Below are 11,271 nucleotides of genomic sequence, written 5' to 3'. Positions count from 1 at the left end.
CGGGGGCTCATGTTCTACTATGGCCTGGATTTCCACAATCTGGCCCCGAATTTCATCCTCAACATCTCAGCGTTTATCGTTGTGTGCGAGGCCTTCCTCCGCATCAAGCCCCACTTCGGCTTATGGCTGAAGACCTTCAATGTCAAGCCGAAGGTAGTGGGCGGCCAGTAGGCGGAGTGCGGAGGTGCCATGGTGGGCAAGATGCCCAACGTCATATGGCTCGAGGGCTCCTTCGTGGAAACCGTCAAAGGGTGGCAATAGGGGTGGTTCTACATCACCGAGCCGTGTGACCCTGAATGGGCAGCGGCCCCCAAATTCCGATCTGGCATCCCCACATGGCTCACCTCCTGGAAAGAGAAGGGCCTGACATGGGGTGATTTGGAAGAGCTGACCGGACTCCAAACCTGCGTCCAAAACCTTGTGAACAAGAAGATCAAGCTCGTCAACGTAGTCCAGGTCATGCTCATTCGTCGGATCCTCCCGTGCCAACAATGGGCCTTCAACTTGTGGGAGTTTGATCCGGCACAGCACCAAACCTTGAGTAGGCTCTTCGACACTACGTACGAAGATGCCTGGAAGGTGTTGTTCAAGGGCGCCGAGGCTCCCGCATCCGCTACCGAAGATCGCGGATTCAACTCGCAGCATCAAGCCGGCGAGGTAAGCTATTTTACCCTTTACAGGACACTTGTTTTTCATAGTTTGACTCTATGCGGGATCTAAACTCCCTTACCTTTGACAGGCCTGGCAGAAGAAGTCCGGGCAGGTTAACTATCTGGCTCCCTTACCAGAAGACCCAGTGGACGCCCGATTGACGGGGCTGCTGGTTCCGGCACCTCACGTGGTGCCGGATAATAAGGCCAAGAAGAAGGCCACGGGAACCTGAAAGAGTTCCCGACGTCAGGTGTTATCGGACTCATCGTCCGATGACTCTGAGGTGGACTCCTCCCGTGAAGATGAGGAGGAGAAAAAAGAGGCTTCTCCTCCAGCAGGGGGAGAGAAGAAAAGGAAGGCCTTCCCGACTGGGGAGGCCGGAGGGTCCAAGAATGGAAGGACCCTACCTCCGGACTACTCCACCAACGCCGACGACAGCGAAGAGCAGTGGCCACCAAGGGCTAAGCCCTCGGCGACATCGTAAGTGTCGGGATTCCAGAATAACTCATGATTTTTCATTTGTCGCATAGTGTCTTCTAACACCGAATACAACTATGTAGCCCGCCCAAGGACGAGCTCCCCGCTTCATCGAGCGGCTCCCTGGATTCGTCGGATGTGAATACCACTTCACTTCCGACCGCCTCCTCCCCTCGTGACACAGACGATGCCGTGGTGGAGTCCCAAAAGGGGCCCGACCAGGAGGAGGTGGTCCTGGAGGCGCCACAAGGTGACCTCCCGGACTCCGGGCGCAAAGGGGGCAAAACCCCAGAGGGCTCTAAGTCCGGCCATGTGCCGGACTCCGTACCGGAACCTACAGTGGTTCCAAAGTTCGGCAGGCGGCCCCTTCATAAGAGGGGCGAGACTACAACGTCGGTGGCCTCCGTCCAACCGGAGGCACCGGACAGCTTGCTGGAGACGCTTAATGGCGCCTCCATAGACGAGGAGCACCGCGCTATCATGAGTGTGGTGATCCAGAAAGTTCAGTTCGCCAAGAGCGGGCTGACTGAAGCCTGTACCAGCCTTCTAACAGGCTTTGAGGTAAGTTTTTAAGATATGTAAGAATATTACCGCATAGACAGTAGCCCCTGATGCTTAGTTCGGTGTTCGGAAAGAAAAGCCGAGCTGAGGATCTAAAAAGATATACGCAGGAGTCTAACATAAATATGTCAATATGGGAATGCAGGTTGCGCTGCTGACCTCTGCTGCACTGACTGCGAAGGTCAATGCATTGAAGGAGAGCCTCGAGCGGTCCAAGAATGAGCTCGGCCTTGCCAAGAAGCAGCTCGAGGACAAGGAAGGTAAGTAATACCTTAGTAAAGTAATACCTTATAGAAAGGATTTGGTTGCCAAAAATGACAGGAATAACGTGAGTATTGCAGGGGCCACGAATGAGGTGGCGACCCTGAAGGAAGCAGTGTCCAAGGCCGAAAACAGTGCGGCCGCGGAGCACACCGAGCGAGAGAAGCAGGAGGCGCGGGTGGCGGAGGTGCGGCAAGAGCTCCAGGCTCTCGTGGAAAAGCTCGAGAGTTTGGAGCGTGACTCGAAGACTCGAGAGTCCGAGCTGGCCTTGGCTCTTGAGAGTGCCAAAGCCGCTAAGGCCGAAGCCCAGAAGGCCCTCCAGGAGATTGAGGCGATAAAAAAGATAGCGGCAGCTAAGGCATTCTATATGCAAAGCAAGCATGTAAAAGTGAAGTATCTGTTACTTACCTGAATCCGGAGCTCTCCAGGAGCGTTCGCAGATCTGCCCCGTAGTGTGTACGATGCTGCCGCGTTCTACCGAGCCGAGGAGGGGAGCTCGACGGAAAAGGTGTTCTGGTCTTAATATGCTGAGGCCGGACATCCGGTGCCCCTGAGCGACCAGCTGAAGCAGCTGGTCGAGCTCCACAAGGTGGCCGAACAGGCCATGAAGGGCCTCATAGTTCGGCTGTGGCCTAAAGAAGCCATGCCTGGGAGCTACTTCGGTCTGGTGCGGCGGCTGGTGGACGCATGTCCATGGATTGAAGTCATCAAGCGCTCCGTCTGCATTGAAGGTGCCCGTCAGGCCCTTGCCCGTGCTAAAGTGCACTGGGGCAAGATGGACGCCGAGAAGCTTGTGCCGGATGCGCCACTGCCGGGCAAGGAGTATCGCAAGCCCGAGATGTACTATGAGGGCGTCCTGAAGGGTGCCCGCCTTATAGCGGTTGAATGCTCCAAAGATGTAATTTTTGACTAGACTCACATTTGTTATCCTGTACGCTGAAAACTTTGTTCATGTGCGCTAAGCAATGCTTGTTAATTTAAAATATTACCTTCTGTGCGGCCGTTTATCAAATTTGAGAGATGGCGAGTCGTTGGCTTCAGCCCCCATGCCACGAGTGCTGGGGTGTTCGGGATAAACTTGAGCGCTCTTCTTCCCATTCTTGGGTCCTTCGAGGGAGGCGTTCAACACGACGAACGAGGCAACCGGACTATAATGCTTGAACACTCTCACTTAGCCATAGAATTCTATAATTTTAAATTTTGGCGAAGCCCCTGGTATTCGGAAGACCGAGTTCGGGGCGCTATCCACGCCTTGGCCGGACAATGCCGACTCCTCGCTCTAAGCGGCATGAGTCTTTAGGGAACCGAAAAACCTCTCGAACAGCGACCGGCTCTCGCCCTATCATGACGGTCAGTTTTAGCTTTCTCCACTGAGGTGCTCAACCCAGCTCAACCGGGGCACAATCGCAGTGGTTCTCCCAGCGCTACCTTAGCCGATATAACGGAACATAAGGTACCAAAACATGGGAGCAGGGCAAACCCAACTATTGACCCAAGACATGATTCAGAGCCGATGCATATAATGCTATAAGTTCGGGGTGCCGCACTTGTGAAAGTGTTCAGACTTATCACACCATGTTTTGGGGTACTTAAGCCCCTGGTGTATTGACCGTATCAAGTTGTATGGGTGCAACATGTCATAGATGAACATTTATTCAAAAGATACTGCAATGAAAGCAGAATGATACAAATAGTGCGATAAGCAAGGGATGGGACTATTTAACATGTCCCCCTCCAGGGGTAGGCTGCGGGATGGTATGTAAAACAGGTATACTGCTTGTAATAGAGACCACCTGGACACTCGATGTAGCTTTTCCGCTTCCCTGGCTGTTGCATCGTGAGTTCGGCGATTCTACTGCCGGACAGGGCTTCTGGAAAACGGAGTCCTGAGAATAAGAAGAAAAAAAGAATGACACAATTGGGAGCCCCTGGTGCGGTTGAGCCGCACTCTGGGCATGCCGTGGTCGTGCTCCTCCCCCTATGCCCATGGTATCTCCAGAGCGTAGTTATGTACGCGTGGTACTGGTCTCACGATTTCGCGAGGGCTGGGGTTGGGGCCGCATTGCTACACGTGCTCGGAACATGCCATGCGGTCTTGTTGTAGGTTACTCTGGGCGCGCTTGACGGTGTCCGGACGTTTAGTAGTCGGACTCGAGAACTGCCTTAAGAGGCTGCTTTGTACTTCCGCCACGAGGGCCGCCGTATGCTCCTCCGTTCGGAGAGAGCGTTTGGTGTTTCCATTGACCATGATTACTCCTCGAGGGCCTGACATCTTGAGCTTGAGGTATGCGTAGTGTGGCACCGCATTGAACTTTGCAAATGCGGTTCGTCCGAGCAGTGCATGATAGCCGCTGCGGAACGGGACTATGTCGAAGATTAATTCCTCGCTTCGGAAGTTATCCGGGGATCCGAAGACCACTTCGAGTGTGACTGAGCATGTACAGTTGGCCTCTACACCTGGTATGACGCCTTTAAAGGTTGTTTTTGTGGGTTTAATCCTTGAGGGGTCTATGCCCATTTTGCGCACTGTATCCTGGTAAAGCAGGTTCATGCTACTGCCGCCGTCCATCAAGACTCTAGTGAGGTGAAATCCGTCAATGATTGGGTCAAGAACCAATGCGGCGAATCCGCCGTGGCGGATTCTAGTGGGGTGGTCCCTTCGATCAAAAGTGATCGGGCAGGAGGACCACGGGTTGAACTTTGGGGCGACTGGCTCCATCGCGTATACGTCCCTTAGTGCACGCTTCCGCTCCCTTTTGGGTATGTGGGTTGCGTATATCATGTTCACCGCCCGCACTTGTGGGGGAAAGCCCTTCTGTCCTCTATTGTTCGGCGGCCGGGGCTCCTCCTCATCATCGCTATGCAGCCCCTTGTCGTTGTTTTCGGCATTTAACTTGCCTGCCTGCTTGAACACCCAACAATCCCTGTAGGTGTGGTTGGCTGGTTTTTCGGGGGTGCCATTTATCTGGCACGAGAGATCGAGTATTCGGTCCAAATTGGACAGGCCCTAAGTATTTCTTTTGAACGGCTTTTTTCGCTGACCAGGTTTAGAGCCTCTGAATCCGGCATTGACTGCCGTATCATCAGCATTATCGCCGTTAATGCGGCGCTTGTGCTTGTTGCGACGCGACCTGCCATTGTTGTCCTTGGTATCCGAACTACCAGGGTTTTTGGTCAGGTTGTTACTGCGAGCTAGCCAGCTGTCCTCTCCCGCGCAGAAGTGGATCATGAGTGATGTGAGGGCTGCCATGGATTTCGGCTTTTCCTGTCCTAAGTGTCGGGCAAGCCCCTCGTCGCGGATGTTATGTTTTAAGGCTGCAAGGGCCTCTTCATCCGGACAGTCAATGATTTGATTTTTCTTGGTTAAGAACCGTGTCCAGAATTGTCTGGCCGATTCATCTAGCTGCTCAATTATGTGGCTTAGGTCATCGGCGTCCGGTGGTTGCACATATGTGCCCTGGAAGTTATCAAGGAATGCGGCTTCCAGGTCTTCCCAACAACCAATTGATTCTGCTGGCAAGCTATTGAGCCAATGCCGAGCTGGTCCTTTAAGCTTGAGTGGGAGGTATTTGATGGCGTGTAGATCATCACCGCGGGCCATGTGGATGTGAAGGAGATAGTCCTCTATCCAAACCCGGGATCTGTTGTGCCGTCGTATGATTCAATGTTTACGGGTTTGAAACCCTCGGGGATTTGATGATCCATTACTTCGTCCGTGAAGCATAGTGGGTGTGCGGTGCCTCTATATTGGGCTATATCATGATGCAGCTCAAATGAGCATTGTCTACTGTGTTCGGCCTGGCCGGAATTGTTGTATCCGGCGTGACGGTTGTCATCACGTGTCGTGGGGCGCCCACGCGATCCATAATCGATCTTATTTGCCTTGCCTTGTCCTCCAATATGTCTCGCAAGTCTGGCGCATTTCCACGTGGCTTTGTACTTTTCGAGCGACGCCGGGGTGCGGCTTTAGTGGAGGGCTTAGAGGCCTCTCTGTCGCGGCCACGAGGTGGCCGGTCGGCCGTGTCATGCGCTGGTGATGTAGGTTTGGGTGCTTCCTCCTCTAATTGGGGTAGCAACCTGCGTTTTGGGTAGCTCTTGGAGGGGCGATCGAGTTTGTATTCTTTGGCTGCAAGGACTTCGGTCCATCTGTCAGCTAGCAAGTCTTGGTCAGCTCTAAGCTGCTGCTGCTTTTTCTTAAGGCTGCTTGCCGTGGCCATAAGCCTGCGCTTGAAACGCTCTTGTTCGACGGGATCCTCGGGCATGACAAATTCGTCGTCGTCAAGGCTTGCTTCATCTTCGGAGGGAGGCATATAATTATCGTCCTCTACCTCTCTGTCTGCCACTCTATCATGAGGGTTGGCTTCTCCCTCCTCCTATGCTGAATCCTGCTGGAGGGGGTTGTCTTCGGCACTGTCCGGGGTGCTATTATCTCCCGTGCCGGAATCACCGTTTTTGCTGTGGCGGGATTTAGAGCGGCGCCGCTGACGCTGGCGCTTGGGCTGTTTCTTGGAGAGGTCATCCTCCGCTGTTACATTGCCATTCCCATCTTTTGGGATGTCCACCATGTATATGTCATATGACGAGGTGGCCTTCCAGTGCCCTATAGGCGCTGGTTCTTGGTTGTCTCCTGCATCGTCGTCCATACCGTCGATGTCTTCGGAGTCGAAGTCGAGCATGTCGGTTAAATCATCGACAATGGCTACAAAGTGGGTGGTGGGTGGGTGTTGGATTTCTTTGTCGTCCGCATCCCAACCTTCCTGACCATAGTCCGGCCAGGGCTCTCCAGATAAAGAGAGAGACTTTAGCGAATTCAGGATGTCGCCAAAGGGCGAGTGCTGAAAGATGTCCGCGGCAGTGAACTCCATAACCGGCACCCAATCGGATTTGATTGGCAGGGGCGTGGGAGGTTCAGAGTCCGGAGAGGAGTCCGGCACCTCGGAGTCACGGGCTTTGCAAAGGACAGGGATGGTGTTCGGCTCAATCGCTGTAGAGATAGTAGCCCTTGAGGCGGTGTCCAGCCACTCGTCCTCGATCGGTGAAGTCGGCCCCGAGCTAAGGGTCGGAGCGGACGCTGGTGCGGCCTCCAGGGCACTGTTCGGCGGCAGAGCTAGATCATACCCATCGAGACAGTGCGACGCGCTTGGCTGTGGCTCGAATCCGTCAAAGATCAAGTCTCCGCGGATGTCAGCCGTGTAGTTCAAACTCCCAAATCTGACCTGATGGCCAGGGGTGTAGCTTTCGATCTGCTCCAGACGGCCAAGTGAATTGGCCCGCAGTGCAAAGCCGCCGAATACAAAGATCTGTCTGGGAGAAAAGTCTCACCCTGGACTGCGTCATTATTGATGATCAAAGGAGCCATCGGGCCTAAAGGTGACGACACAGAGGAACTCTCAATGAAAGCACCAATGTCGGTGTCAAAACCGGCGGATCTCGGGTAGGGGGTCCCGAACTGTGCGTCTAGGCAGATGGTAACAGGAGACAAGGGACACGATATTTTTACCCAGGTTCGGGCCCTCTCGATGGAGGTAAAACCCTACTCCTGCTTGATTAATATTGATGACATGTGTAGTACAAGAGTAGATCTACCACGAGATCAAAGAGGCTAAACCCTAGAAGCTAGCCTATGGTATGATTGTTGTTCGTCCTATGGACTAAAACCCTCCGATTTATATAGACACCGGAGAGGGTTAGGGTTACACAGAGTCGGTTACAATGGTAGGAGATCTACATATCCGTATCGCCAAGCTTGCCTTCCACGCCAAGGAAAGTCCCATCCGGACACGGGACGAAGTCTTCAATCTTGTATCTTCATAGTCCAGGAGTCCGGCCAACGGTGATAGTTCGGCTATCCGGACACTCCCTAATCCAGGACTCCCTCACCTACCATTGCGAATATATACCTGAGGTCGATCTGCTGGTGGTGGTGCTGGTGGCTGCACGTAGTTCTGATTTTGATCAACCTCATCCTCGTAATAGTCCTCCACCTCTGCAGTAGCATGAGGAGCTACAGAAGCACCAACAGCAGTAGCAGCGGCACCAGAATTTTGTCCTGGCTCAATAGGAACACGCTGTGCTCGCCCTACTGTATCACCGCGTAGAACTGGTTGTGGGAGACGTTCGAGTAATTCATCGAACTTGACGTCCAACTTGGTGTCAGTTGTCTTCTCAGTGTCATCCATCCTCTCCAATGCCTTTCCAAAGCTGGCCATCACGTCTTCCACCTGTTGACCCAACATTTGATGAAACTTATCATGAAGCTCCTTGTTCGTCATGTTCTCCCAGTCAATCTCATCGGCTTGTGTTCCTGCCATAGTTAGCAGCAATAGAAATAGACAAGAATATGATCGTACAGCCTACTGGAATATGGTGGCGGTGGGGTGTCACAAATCCATCAAGCGAATCTCAAATTCTTACCAGTTCTTACCCAGCAGCAGGTGGTGATCGGCAACCGTTGTAATCAAAACTCTCAAAGCTTGGACAGAGCGATTACCAGGGAGAGTCAAACGCACGACGTAGATCTATGTGGAGCTGGGAAGGCTTATAATATGGTAGCAAAAAGGGTCAGCAATAATCAATTCAGAGATGCAAAGTTGAATAAACGCTCAACGGCGGTACTGTGCTGGTCCTAGGCTAGACCGTGCTAGAGACGTGAGCCTAGAACACTAACAAAATCACGGCGCGGCACGTAATCAAGGGAGGAGCACACTCTGAAAAAAAATTCTTTTTTTTCACTTTTTTTGCACTTTTTTTTGCTCCGCAACAATTTTTTTTCGAAAAAAAAGTCTACAAATGGCCTAAAAACTGCATAGCCCGAATTTTCCAGACTTAGTTTTTTTTTAAACTGGAACTATTTTTCTACTGCGGGTAGCACGACAGTTCTGGAGTCCTACTCTGTTACGACTGGAATATGGCATGATCTCGAAATCCAAAATAGAGTAACAAAATACTAGACTCGGACTGGTGGGGGAGATGAATCTGGTGGAACTCGGACTGGTGGCGGAGATGAATCTGGTGGAACTCGGACTGGTGGCGGATATATGTTGCAGGTGGACTCAGATTAGCGTGATGGCGGTGGATATGTGGTGGCGTATATGGACTTGGATTGGCGGTGAATATGTGGTGGTGGTATATGGCAGCGGCGATGAAGTTGGTGCGGTGGTGGTATATGGCGGCAGCAATGATGATGATGCGGTGGTGATATATGGCAGCGGCGATGTGACAACCTGTGAACAGAACTCGAAACTCTAAAGGACTAAACGCTAAGACCAGCAACTTGACACGACAATGCAACCGCAAATTCAACAAAGCAAATACAGAAGAGATTATGCAAAGACTCAGATTGGTTCGGATAGGATGAACTAACCCTTTTTTGGCTTTTTCGTGGACTATAGGTATGAAGAAAAGACTCGATCTAAATTACGAAAAATTGTAAAATCTCACCGAGCAACCTGAAAATCTGATACCACTTGATAGAGGCAAAGGTGTCCCGTCTTTCGATGGGATGGTGCCTATCGTTTTGGTGGAAGTCAACTTTGACGATCCGACTATGAACGTGCGAGGACGTCGCGCCTTAGCAATCGCTAAACCAACTCCGAGAGGTTATTGACCACGCCGGAGCATGATCAACCTAACCACAAAGGTCTATTTCCTGCAAGCAAATGAAGAACAAGCAAGAAACTAAGATTGCAATCTGGATATTGCGAATAACAGAGGAAAACTTCATTAATGAAGGTGGGGTTCTGTGACGCCTTTGTCTGGTCGTTGAACATAAGCGAAGTACGCAAATTTGCAGCTATGGCGAAATTTTAATCTAAACAAAACCCAAAGTCTAAACGGTGCCCTAAGGGTTGTATATATGGAGGAAGAGGGGGGAATTTCGTGGCCCTTGGAGGAGGGGTCCGAAACCAACCCTATCTCTTGTTCCCCCACACATACGAACTCTAGAAATAGCCTATACTTATGTATTTCGAAATTACATGGGCCTGGCCCAATAATAAGGTGACGGAGCACCTAGAATAGCCTCTCGATGAAATTTATGAAGTGGCATCTTGTATATTTTTTCCAAGGCTTCATGAACTCGTTATGGTGGCTTCAAAGTCCTGAAATCATCACTTGTAACTCCATTCTTGTTCCCCTTGCGCATGCCTCTCCATGCTTGTTCTTGCTCCAATGTTCATCCTTCTCCAAGCTGGGCCCTTCATTTGTAAGCAAAACAAATGTATCCAATTTAGGCAGCATCATATTCTCATGAACATTAGAATCATTACCAAGAAACGGAAGTACCTAGTAATTTAATTGGCGTGCGCGAGCTCTAGTAATTGGTCTAGTATGTATAGCAATAGGGGTTGTGGGTGTAACAATGATATTGATGTCCTCATCACTACTGATATACATACTTATTAGATTTTCTTACCCATGTATTCTTTACATACTGGTCCGTGGCTCTGGCGAGGCCATCTTGAGCAGCTCGGATGTATGAGTCTCCTAAGTTGAAGGCATTGAACGCCTCTTCAGAGAAATTAGGGTTGCGTAGTGTGGCCCGTCGGCGCCTGTGATTCATGGCGCTCTCCACTTCGGATTTTGTAGCGGATAATCTATCCGCATCCTCTATAGGAGGACCGTCCGACGTTGTCCCCGCATTGACCTCCGCCCATGAGTCCGGCCTTGGAGTCCAGCTGGTGGAGGAGTGGCCAGCAGGCTCTCCGGATATAGTCCGCACTACAAAAAAAGACACATCCGTGACATTTTGGGTCGAACGAATTTTTTTTCTGTCATACAAATGACACTTCTATGACGATAATTGTGACCAAACCCGGTATCATCATAGATGTGGTGGGCTCCTACTTCTATGACAAAAAATCATGATAGAAAATGGGCTTTTCGTCCTGGGCGGGTCGGAGGTGCAGCTACATGACATTCTTTGGGCCGTCCATGACGGAAAAAACCGTGGTAGAAGCGAGGGGGAGGAAAATTTCGGGGAGTTGCCGGTTACGGTGGGAGGTCGGGGGGCCGAGCGATGCATGTTTCTCTCATACACGTACACGCGTGTGTGCGAGGTGTTGGCTCTAACTGAACCCGAGCGAGGCGTTGGGCTCTAACTGAACCCGAGCGATTACACTGCAGGCTACGCGTTACTGAACCCGAGCGATCGATCGATGGCTGTTAACTGAACCCGATCGAGTGATTCCTTCGCTACTGCTGCTAACTGAAGCCGATCGATTTGATGAACAGTGAGCGTTGCTGGGGGGGTGGATGAACAGTGAGCGGTGGCGTTGCCTCTGGATGAACAGGACTCCGTGGTGTGGAGGGCTGGATGAACAG

Source organism: Triticum dicoccoides, chromosome 2B (genome assembly GCF_002162155.2).
Source record: "Triticum dicoccoides isolate Atlit2015 ecotype Zavitan chromosome 2B, WEW_v2.0, whole genome shotgun sequence".
NCBI lineage: Eukaryota > Viridiplantae > Streptophyta > Magnoliopsida > Poales > Poaceae > Triticum > Triticum dicoccoides.
Note: the sequence above shows the minus strand (reverse complement) of the source record.